A 12,387-nucleotide genomic window follows, 5' to 3' on the forward strand; every position below is an offset into this window, starting at 1 on the left:
TCAAAAATTTCCTCCACAGGTTTTCTCGCAAATCTCGTCCCATTAACATCTTATCAAATCTCATCATCATTAACATCCATGTGCTGCGGCAAAGCGACAGGTGGAGATGACCACTGGCAGTTGTAGCCACAATCCTGCACGTAGTGGCCATGTGACTAGTGGCTGTTCAACTCCATTGCCTGGGCAGTGGAGACGTTCGTCAGCATTCTAGGTGACTGAGCAGCCCTTTTTCGGATTGCACTGCTCAGACTTTTTAAAGGAGGGGGCTAGAAAAGGTACCCTAAACATTGCCTGTCCCATAGCATCTGGCCAGACTACCGCGGCTGGCAGGTCATCCTGCAGCGGTCAAAAAACAATAAAGAAGAAAAGACTCACCCTAGGAGCATGGAATGTCCGCACCCTTATGGACGGAGGCAATGCATGAAGGGAAGAACAGTTCTTGTCTCTAGAGAACTTGCCCACTATAACATTGATATTGCAGCACTGAGTGAAACTAGACTGGCTGGAAAAGGTTCCATCAGTGAGCTAGGAGGCAACTACACTTTCTTTTGGAAAGGAAAAGCAGAGGATGAAGACAGGATCCATGGAATTAGAATGTCTCTCCTGAAACAACTCCCTGGCCTCCCTATTGGCCTGAATAAACGGCTCATGAAAATTCGATTCCCTCTGAATCCTTTACAGCATGTCACTATCATCAGTGCCTATGCAGCCAGGAGAGGTATGATAGGATGACCTGGAATGGGAAAGAGGAATAGCAGCGGACTCCTCCTCTTGGGTAAATGTGTAGTACACAGTCTGCTCATCACTAACACCATTTTTAGGCAAAATGTTAAATATAAAACATGGATGCCATCATGGTCCAAACAATAGTGCCTGATTGACTATGTTATCACCAGTCAACAAGACATCCACGATTTCAGAATTACCAGAGCCATGCGTGGTGCAGAATCCTGGACAGACCACAGATTGGTAAGAGCAGTGCTTGACCTGCATATAGTCTCCCCACAGTGCAAGCATCCCAAACTCAACAGATTAGCTTTCAACATAGCAAAGCTCAAGCATATTGACTATCAGGTGCAGTTTTAGCAGTCATTTGATGACAAGCTCTTTTCATGCCTACCATTTACTGGCAATCCAACAGAAAAATAGAACCAGTTCAAAGTTGTGATTATTGACACAGCTAAATCAGTGCTGGGCCCCAAAAAAGTGTACACCAAGATTGGTTCAATGAGAACAACGAGGACATTTCCAAACTCCTAAGTGACAAGCAGAAAGTATTTGTTTAATGGCAGAACAATCTCACTTCCATCTCAAAGAAAGATAGGTTTAAGTACCTACAGAGCAGTTTGAACTGAGGAGAATGCAGGATGAGTGGCGGGAAAAGAAAGCAACAGAAGTTCAGCATTATGCAGATACAAACAATGCAAAGATGTTCATTGACTCCCTCACAGCAGTCTATGAACCATCTAAACTGGCACAGCTCGCCTGACGTAGGCAGATGGCATAACCCTGATCAAAGACAAGGAGGGAATCATACAGAGATGGGCTAAACACTTCAATAGTCTACTCAATAGACCATCCACAGTCGATCGGCATGTCCTTGATCAATTATCCCAGAAACCCATCAAAGAGTATCTCAGCCTCCCTCCATCAGTTGTAGAGATCATGAAAGCCAGCAAACAATTGAATGCTGGCAAGGCATCTGGAAAGGATGATATTCCAGCAGATCAATACAAAGTAGCAGACCCAAAGGCTATTGAGGAGTTTCACAACATCTTGAGTAGCATTTGGGAGGAAGAAACACCACAAGATTTCAAAGATGCTATTATTGTTTTACTGTTCAAAAACAAAGACAGCAAAGCTGATTGCAGAAGCTACACAGGCATTTCCCTCCTCTGTACAGCAGGGAAAATATACCTCGCATTTTACCAAACAAACTCATTGCAAACATATCTGAGGAGAATCTGCCAGAAGTGCAGTGTGGTCGTAGTACTACAGATATGATTTTTGTCATAAGGCAGGTCTAGGAAAAAAATTTAGAGTAAACATGGACCTTTATACAGTCTTCATTGACTTGACCTAAGCCTTTGATACGGTTAATAGAGAGGGTTTATGAGGTATTCTACATAAACTGGGCTGCCCAAGAAAGTTCATACAAATCATCCATCTGTTCCATGACCACATGACAGTGCAAGTGCTCACCAGTGGTGACTTTTCTGACGCATTTTAAATCATGAGTGGAGTGAAACAAGGCTGTGTACTTGCTCCAGTTCTGTTCAACTTGTTCTTTGCCTGTGTCCTCAGTCATGCCACAAGGGACTTGGATCAGGGGATATATATCCACTGTTGACTCTATGGCTCCCTTTTTCATCTTCAAAGACTCAATGCTGAGACCAAGATGCTGGAGAGACTTCTCATTGAGGCCCTTTTTGCAGATGACTGTACCTGGATGACCCATAGACATAGCAACCTTCAGATCATCGTTGATAGTTTCTCTGAAGCAGAATCGTTGGCCTCACCATCAGTCATGGGAAGACAGAGGTCTTGTTTCAACCAGCATTTCAACTCCCCATCATCAGCCATCTTCATCCAAGGCACACAGCTGAAAAATGTGGATGAGTTCAAGTATTTGGGCAGCACCATCACAAATGATAGTTCCCTTGATAAGGAAATTGCCTCAAGAATTAGTAAAGCCAGCCAGGCCCTTGGCCAACTCCGAACAAAAGTACAAAAGTTCTTAACCAACATAACATTAATCTCTCCACCAAATTGAACGTCTACAGTGCAGTGGTCCTAACATTTCTCCGGAATGTGTCTGAAACGTGGACTCTTTATATAGAGCACATTAAACAACTTGAGCAATTTCACATGTGTGCTCTCTGCACAATAATGAGCATTCACTGGCATGACAGAATGACCAATATTAAGGTCCTTGAGAGAGCAAATGCAACTAGCATTGAGGGAATGCTATTGAGAGCACAACTTAGGTGGACCAGACATGTCATCAGAATGGAAGACCACCATCTCCCAAAACACATCCTGTGTGGGAAGCTGAGGCAGTGAAAAGAAGGAAGGGTCATCTGTATACGTGCTTCAAAGATAATCTGAAGAGCAGTGTCCCGGGGGCTGGCATCAGTCTCAAAGAATTAATCAGAACAGACTCACTGTTGGTCTCTGACAAAATCAGTATGTAACAGGTTTGAGCGGGATCAACTAAATCATCTCCAGGCTGCACATGAAAGTTACCACAGAGCTGCATCATCAAACATCATAGATATGGATTTCCCATACCCTCAGTGTGACCGACTCTGTGCATCAGGGTTCGTATTTCAGAGTCATATGCGTAGGCATAGATGAGAATTGCGACAATATTGTTGTCATCATCAGTGATGGACTACCAACAAAATGACTAGTCTTCTGTCTTCAGTAATCATTACTATTGTCTAACACATTGATCTGTAAGTACTTTGGGATACTTTGAGTATGAAACACACTAGAAAAGCAATTTCACTCACAGGAGCATAGATAAAGCATCCTATGTATCATGCATGCTCCTGAATGAAAAGAAACATCATCATATGGTTAGAAGTGCTATTGGCTTAAGGAAATAACCTGACAGTTACCAGGTGTTAAAAGTAACAAGATGATCCCATGAGCCAGTTCATCACTGCATTGAAAATAAGGGAAAGGATCAACTCCCCAACCAAATTACTGCCTTATGCTCACAGGAAATTGCATCGTCTAAGGGCCAGCATCTGCACCATTCAGATGTCAGTGGGTGTTTATTTTTCTTAATTTAGTTTTGATCCTTCAAGTCTTTTCAGGTGTTTGTGAAATCAGACAGGCTTTTCATGGGTACTTACATAGGCTGCCAGTCCTAGAAGCTAATCAGACAGAGGGCATTATCCTCCTATCATTGAAATCAATGTGAATTTCACCCTTGAGGTCAATACGCTCAGGATTGGGCCTCATTTCATTCTGCATTCCTGTTACTGACTGCTTGTTGTCCGCCTGTTTCTAGACATGTTAATAATGTTTCAGTCATTCAGCACTGGAAACTGATTTGCTTTGGATTTAAATAGATGTTCTTGAGAGCAGAAGTTGCCCAAATGTATCTGTTTACTTAATGTATTGCCAAGTGAGGTAGTGTATCTAATGCTTACATCGGGAAAGTGGTTGTCAGGAGACCTGAGTCCTTTCCCTGGGTACCATGCTATACAATCTTGGACACGTCATATAGGCCCAAATTTTCAAACTTGGGTTTCTAAAGTTAGGCAGCTAAATCTATATTTAGGCACCTGCATAAGTGGCCTGGTTTTTCAGAGGTGCTGTCCTCATACAATTCCCATTGAAATGAAATTTGTGAGTGCTTAGCACTTTTGAAAATCAGACCCAATTATTTAAGGGTCCAGGTTGGAAAGTATTGACCAATGCCTTTTACAAAATGTCTGAGTGAACACACAGTTAGCCAACAGGTCAAAGTAGTTCTCTAGTAAAAACAAATATACAGAGATTTTTTTTAACCTTCCGTGAAATGCAAAGGATTTCTGAGGCAAAGTAATTGCAGCAAGCAGTCAGGGTGCCAGGCTAGTACTGGGGTGAAATATTGAGGAGCCCTGTGTCTAACTAGTGCTAAGTCACTTGATCTCATATACAACCATCAACCTTTCTGAAAGACTGGATAAAAGAGAAACCTACATTACAAATTTGGCAGAGCTCAGCTTTACTAGGTATTCAGTAAAAAGGACATGCATTCCCAAATCTCTCAGACCAAGGAACAAACAGGTTAATCAGCCAGATGATTTTGCTTTGAATACCTAGAGCTGGGATTTTCAAAGGAAAATAGGGGAGTTAGGAGCCCACATCCCATGAGACTTGGGCTCTGTGATAGGGTATACAAACTCTGCACTGGAGAGCAAGGGGTTAAGGAACAACCCTAAGCCCAGCAAGCCGCACCCAGACATACCTGCAAAGCCTGCACAGGTGGAAGGCAGGGCTTTATAAAGAGGAGCAGAGCTGTTCCGAGGAAGGCAGTGGAAGGGAGCAGGTGGCTGCTCTGAGCAGAAAGTAGTGCAAACCCACAGAGGAGAAGCAGGGGATGGAGTGAGTGGGTCAGAGACTTGGTTGGAGTGATTTACTCTGGGAAGCTGAAGAAGAGTGGGGTTAGGAAGTGGTCTTGGGGGGTAGGGGAGCAGTGGCTTAGCACCCTAAGGTGTTGGGTGTAGCTACCCACCATTAGGCCCAGGACCATATCCCAGTGGAGAGGGTGGGCCTGGGCTCCCCTACCCACTCTGAGAAAACAATAAAACAACAAGAGTCTTCACCTCTGGTGAGAGGCCAGCTGGAAAAGACTGTGACTGTTCAAAGACCCAACCCTCAAAGCCCCTGTGCTAAAAGGGAGGTCTGGAAATCCTTAGGTGGGGGGCACTGAAGGACAGGACTGTACTTCAATGGGGAGATGTCCTGCCAACCTCTGTCTGACTACTAGGCAGCACTGTCTATTGTTGTAAACCTTCTACAGCTACCTACCTCACTTAGGATCTTTTGTAAACCCTATCCAACACCTTTAAGTCAGACTAATAGCCAAGATATTCAAAAGTGACTGGTCATTTTCATTGCTTCCATATTTGGGAGCCCAACCTGAAATACCTTAATGGAACCAGATTTTCAAAGGCAGGTGCTCAGCATATTCTGAAAATCAGAAACCTTTAAGGTCTCTCAACTTGAGTGCCTAAAAATGGAGATATGCAAAAGCACTAGTGATTTAAAAAAATCCAGGCAAATCTCATTTTCATTTAGGGAAGAGATGAGGGGGACATTTGTCTTGTTTTCTAAGAGGGCAATGGAAAGGAGGGAAATGTCACAATAAAACAAAGTCATAATCAGTTTCAGGCTTGTTCTCTCTAACTATGTAAGAGAGAGACTCACAATAAAACCATCGTCATCAGAGTAGAGAGCATTTCTGTGGGTACTTTACTCTCCTGAATGTTGGATGGAGGGCACTTACTTGCATTAATATTTGTATATGATATTGTCCTTTAGTAAACAAGGGCCTTTAATCTTCATATCTATTAAAAGGAAGAAATCATTTCTTCCTGGGATCTGTAAGCAGCAGAAAAAGCCTCTTTGTCTGGAGAAAAGCCTCTGCGGGATACCTGTTTCCAGGAACTATGAAAGCTTATCCTCCAAGGAAGAAAACTGCAATGTAAAAACAGAAAGAATCACCTGTTCACCTCTCTATATGAGTGCATACAAATTGGTTCATGCCATGAATGGCTTAACCGCCATGATGTTTTGCAGCGTGCAGGGAGGTTGAGTGCATTTTTCTTCATAATTTAAAATGTGTTTGTTTTGGGGGCAGGGAGATCATTTTTTAGGGCTGGTCCACACTAACCCCCCCACTTCGAACTAAGATACGCAACTTCAGCTACGTTATTCACGTAGCTGAAGTCGAACTATCTTAGTTCGAACTTACTGCAGGTCCACACGCGGCAGGCAGGCTCCCCCGTCGACTCCGCGTACTCCTCTTGCAGAGCAGGAGTACCGGCGTCAACGGCGAACACTTCCGGGATCGATCCCAGAAGATCGATTGCTTACCGCCGGACCCGGAGGTAAGTATAGACGTACCCTTAAAGAATCCCATGTTTCTCTTCCTTCCCTCAACCATCTCTATAAGTTAACATCTACACTTTAACATAGATGCTGAAATTCTGCCTCTGTTGAAGTCAATGGGATTTTTGTCATTGACTTCAATGGAGTCAGGATTTCACCCAGAATGCCTGATTCTGATTGTACCTAAACTAGTTTTGCACCTGCTCATGGAGTGACTCCTGATTTAAACCACTGGAAGTGAAATTACAGTTAGGTCCAGGAGCTACTTCCCAGCTGGAGCGCTTATGCAAGATGTCTGGCAATTAAGGACGGTCCATGCTGTAAAATTCAGATCTGAATCATAGGAATGGAAGGGACCTTGAGAGATCATCTAGTCCAGTCCCCCTGCACTCATGGCAGGACTAAGTATTATCTAGACCAGTGCTTCTCAAAGTCAGGCCACCACTTGTTCAAGGAAAGCCCCACATCTGCAGGTTCGGCTGATTGCGGCTCCCACTGGCCACAGTTTGCCGCTCCAGGCCAATGGGGGCTGCGGGAAGGGCGGCCTGCACATCCTTCGGCCCGCGCCACTTCATGCAGCCCCCATTGGCCTGGGACGGCGAACCGCAGCCAGTGGGAGCAGCGATCGGCCGAACCCGTGGACGCGGCAGGTAAACAAACCGGCCTGGACTGCCAGGGGCTTTCCCTGAACAAGCGGCGGACCGGCTTTGAGAAGCACTGATCTAGACCATCCCTGGCAGGTGTTGGTCTGACCTGCTCTTAAAAATCTCCAATGATGGAGATTCTACAACCTCCCTAGGCAATTTATTTCAGTGCTAACCACCCTGACAGTTAAGAAGTTTTTCCTAATGTCCAACCTAAACCTCCCTTGCTGCAATTTAAGCCCATGGCTTCTTGTCCTATACTCAGAGATTAAGAAGAACAATTTTTCTCCCTCCTCCTTGTACAGCCTTTTTATGTACTTGAAAACTGTTATCATGTCCCCTCTCAGTCTTCTCTTTTCTAGATAAAACAAATGCAATTTTTTCAATCTTCCCTGTTTTCTAGACCTTTAATCATTTTCGTTGCTCTTCTCTGGACTTTCTCCAATTTGTCCACATCTTTCCTTAAACATGGCACCCAGAACAGGATACAATACTCCAGTTGATGCCTAATCAGCATGGAGTAGAGCGGAAGAATTACTTCTCATTTCTTGCTTACAACACTCCTGCTAATACATCCCAGAATGATGTTTGCTTTTTTTGCAACAGTGTTACACTGTTGACTCATATTTGGCTTTTGGTCCACTATGACCCCCGGATCCCTTTCTACAGTACTCCTTCCTAGGCAGTCTTAAACGTGCTTTAAATCTTAAACATGCTTAGATCTGTGGAGGTTGATTCAGCACATCTCTAGCAGTAGCAAGTTTTATGGTGGTGCTTGTGGATTTGAATGCTTTGGAATATAATTATATGTGGAAATGAGGAACTGAAAGTAAAACTGTAGAGCGTTCTGGATGCTAAATTCGAGCTGGGTGGGAAATGGATTTCCCATCCCATGACAGTTTTCCAAAATTTGAATTTTTTTCCATTCCAGATCTGGATAAAGTTGAAACCTCCCAAGAGTTTCACCATCTGACAAACCAACTTTTTTTTTTTCTTGGATCAGGTCAGTCAATATATTGTTTTGATCATTTCTAAATATTTTGTTTTGCTTTTGACCTTTTTGCATTTTAAATCTTTTTTATTTACTATAAATTAACTAAAATTTCTAAACAAAAAGTTGATTTGAATTGGAAAACTAAACATTTTGCTTCAAAAGTTTTTTTTTTTATTTTTTTCAAATTATTTTTGAAATAGGATATTTGTTTAAACTGACCCTTTCCCACAAACAGTTTTGATTTTGACAAATCTATATTTTCTATATTAGAAAATTCCCAATCACGCCACACCTTCCCTCTATCTTATGGTCAGTAGTGTCATGATCTTTCTTCTTGTGCTACCGTGGGCAAATTACCGTGGGCTTTCAGTTTATCTGTCTGTCTATGTACACCTCCTTCCTCTTGCTCTCTCTCTCTTTCTCTCTCTTTCTCTTACAACAGCAACATCTAATTTTTCAGTCATCTCATCTGCTAATTGTGCTGCCTTACAGTGAGATAAGTAACGCCAGTAAAAACCTGCTTATTATTTTACAGGGCTATTTCCAATCTGTGTAGGATTAATTCCTGGCAACCTTACTAAAAGGCACTGAAGACTAGATAGCATCATGCAAATTTAATGAAGCACGAAACAAATGGAAATATAATGCAGAAAAGAGGTCAGCAAAATAAATTAATTAATTTAATAAAATACCCCGGCACTTTATTTTTCTTGAGATTGCCTTAAACACGAGATTGCCCAACAAGTGACAGGGGACCTCCCAGTCAAAATTAGGACATGCACAGTCACCTCTGAAATACCCCTCTGGCTATGTATTGTATAGATCAGGCCAGGCAGATCACAGAGAAGCCCATAGTCATATGCTTCTGGATAGCAGAGGAAGCAAATTCTGGTTGTTCTTAATAATTAATTGCCATGAATATTTTGCACTTATACATATTACTTTTTAGCCAAGGATCTCAAAACACTTTACCAAAGTGGGAAGCTGGAGAATCATTTTATAAAAGGGCTGAGACACCAAGAAGTGAAGTGACTTAGCCAAGGTCACACAGCGAGTCAGGAATCTTAACTGATACACCTTCGATTCCCACCACCCAGGGCCGGCTCCAGGCACCAGCTGAGCAAGCAGGTGCTTGGGGCGGCCAAGGGGAAGGGGCGGCACGTTGGGCTCTTCGGTGGCAATTCGGCGGAGGGTCCCTGTCTCTCTTGGAGGGAAGGACCTGCCGCCGAATTGCCGCCGAAGAAGAAAGCGGTGCAGTGGAGTTGCCGCCGATCGCAATTGCGATCAGGGCTTTTCTTTTCTTTTTTTTTTTCCTTTTCCCACCGCTTGGGGTGGCAAAAACCCTGGAGGCGGCCCTGCCACCACCTATCCTTTCACTCGCACCCAGCCCCCACTTTGGGGGGATGAAGGTGGAGCTCTTCATACTATGATACTTCCTTTCCTTTCTTACATGTTTGGTGGAGAAGTGAAATAGTTAACGATGTTGACATTTGAAGTATAATCGCTGCCCACTAAGCAAGCACTCATTGAAATGGCTAGGGCAGTTCAGGCTGCCTGCAGACTCAGGCAGACAGCTCACTTCATCTTTTGAAGGGTTTCTTTACAGCCATTACAGATAGTTAGATTCTTCTTTAAAATAGGAAAGTTGAGACACTGACGAGTAACTCAGAGATTTGTCTTTGCCTCCCATCTCATTCTAGCTGCACTAGACCATGCTACTGCTGAAAGTGCAGGGCTGGGAGTCAGGAGACCTGAGTTAACTGCGGATAAAACTACTTAACTCCGTTCATCAGGTAGTTGTTCAGTTTAATTCCTTGTTGTTTATAAAGTGTATTTAGAGCCATGGACAGGGCTTGCTAGATAGATAAGTACATTATGATTACAAGAGGATTGTTTCAATTATTAATACAAATAGTTTGCATTTATAAAGGGCCTGATCCAAATCCCATTGAAGTCAATGGCAGTTTTCCCAATGATGTTAGTGGCCTTTGGATCAGATACATAACATTCGATGGGTTCCAAGCACTTTACAAAGATTAATTAATGAATCCTCCTGGTGCTCCGTGATAAACATATTATTATTATCCCCATTATATAGGGGAAGACTGAGGCAGAGAGGAACAGAGATTTGCCCCAAGCCGCATAGTGAGTCAGCAAAAGTGCAGGTACGGAACTCAGGCCCTCCTGCTTCCCACCATTCCAAGCCTTCCTGCAAACCCTGCTGCCTCTCAAGTGACCACGAGCTAGACCAGAGGAGGAACTATGAGCAGGTTGCTCTGCTGGTGTCCATCATTGCCCTGTTTATTCCCTGGCACCCTCACACACCTCCCCCCAGCACAGTGACTTTGCTGACTTGTTTAATTTGTTTTAAACCACCATTAGTGTCTTGAATAATTAACTGACTCCTGCCAGCTGGGCGGAGAGAGTATTTAATTTCCCAGTCTGAGTACGGCAGATGTTTAAAAAGAAAAGAAAAGAAAAGAAGTGACCGATTCTGAGCCATCAAATTAAATCTAACCTACTCTCAGCTCTCTGAAAATCACGCATTGTGGAAAGCTGCCTGGCTCAGCATTAAGATCTGACACGAGGCTGTTTTTATGATATGGATACACAACAGGATATTGGTCAGGGAAGCTTTTAATGGGGGCTGCATAGAGCTGTTGGTTTGTGATTTAAACAGAAGCAAGTATTCCACTTCAGGCTATAATGAGCTAGGGTTCAGCATCAGCAAGCGCCATGCAGCTTGCTACTGAAATTCATTATGAGGGCTATCACTCTGTTGGGACCCCAGAGGTGGTGTCCCACCAGATGTTGCTGTAGAATTGCAAACAGCAGAAAGGCTGACCCATGCAGCTGAGTTCACAGAAAACTCTTTGCTAAAAAATTAGGCCCACCTTGCTTCATCTCCTTTCCACTCATCTCATCCCTGCTGAGAGGAGAATTTGGCACCGTAAGTATGTAATATGAAATGCCCCATCTTGATCAAAAAGCCATGGTCCAGGAAGACTGCATGGTGGGATTTGTAGTTTCCACAAATAATATCTCCATAGCAAGGTCTGTTTTATGCCAGTGTTACCAGATTTGCCCGTTACTTTGGGACATGCTCATTTATTTGGGTTACACTTCTGTGGGAGGGGGGGTTCTGTAATTCTATCAATGTACTGCTTGTGTCACTTGTGTTCTCATACGGAGCTCTACTTCTCCCTGCTGCAAGTTCCCTCCCAATGGAGCTATCCTGCAGGACCTAGGTTCCCCAGGGCTGGGTTCTTCCAGCCCCAGAATCAGACGATCACACACACATTAACAGAGCATGTCTGAGAGGACTGGCTTAATCAGCACTCCCAAGCTGACCCCTTATATGTGCCTGGACTCGGTAGGCTGGGTCGAGCAGCACTTCCAAGCGGCCATTCTCAGATGCCCCAGATTCAGCATGTCTCTATCTCCACTTTCACGTTACAGTTGTTCTGGTAGTAATCCACTTGATGAGCAAATCCCACAGGATTTTTGGGCACTGCAGGGATCTTTAGCTTAGGTATGAGGAGGGAGAGAGAGAGAAGCAACAGCTTAACCATGAAAGTTATTTATTGCCAGGTAATAGCCATACAAGGGGAGCCAAACAAACCAAACAGTTTTAATATTAAATCTAACTTAAATTTGATTATAAAGTCAGGTTTAGAAAACTATAATTGATCACACAAGTCAGGATCAGAAGGCTATACCTAGAGAGAGAGAGAGAGATGGGTTCTCACCACTCTGTGAAGCTTCAGTCAATCGGGGTTCCCAGGTGGTGGTGGTAGTTGAAGGTCCGGAGTGCTGGAGACAGGCAGAGCCCCCAGCACAATCAGTCAGGAGAAGATGATGTCCCAGTGGAACTGATGCACATCTTGGATCCAGGCACCAGAGCACTTACTTGAGCATGGGTTGGGGATTTTTGAAAGGAAAGAACAATGGTTCAAGGGAGAACACGAGGTTTGTTTGTGAATAAACTGAGGGCTCAAGGGAGAATACCAAAGTTGGTTTGTGCAGGCTAGACAATAAGAACTGATCATTCCTGGCTATGGGCGGTGTTCCTTCGAGGGAGCTAACAATGCAATTAGGCAGCTTCAGTATTTTGGATACCAATAAAGGATTTATTCC

The sequence above is a fragment of the Chrysemys picta genome, chromosome 8, assembly GCF_011386835.1.
Source record: "Chrysemys picta bellii isolate R12L10 chromosome 8, ASM1138683v2, whole genome shotgun sequence".
Classification (NCBI taxonomy): domain Eukaryota; kingdom Metazoa; phylum Chordata; order Testudines; family Emydidae; genus Chrysemys; species Chrysemys picta.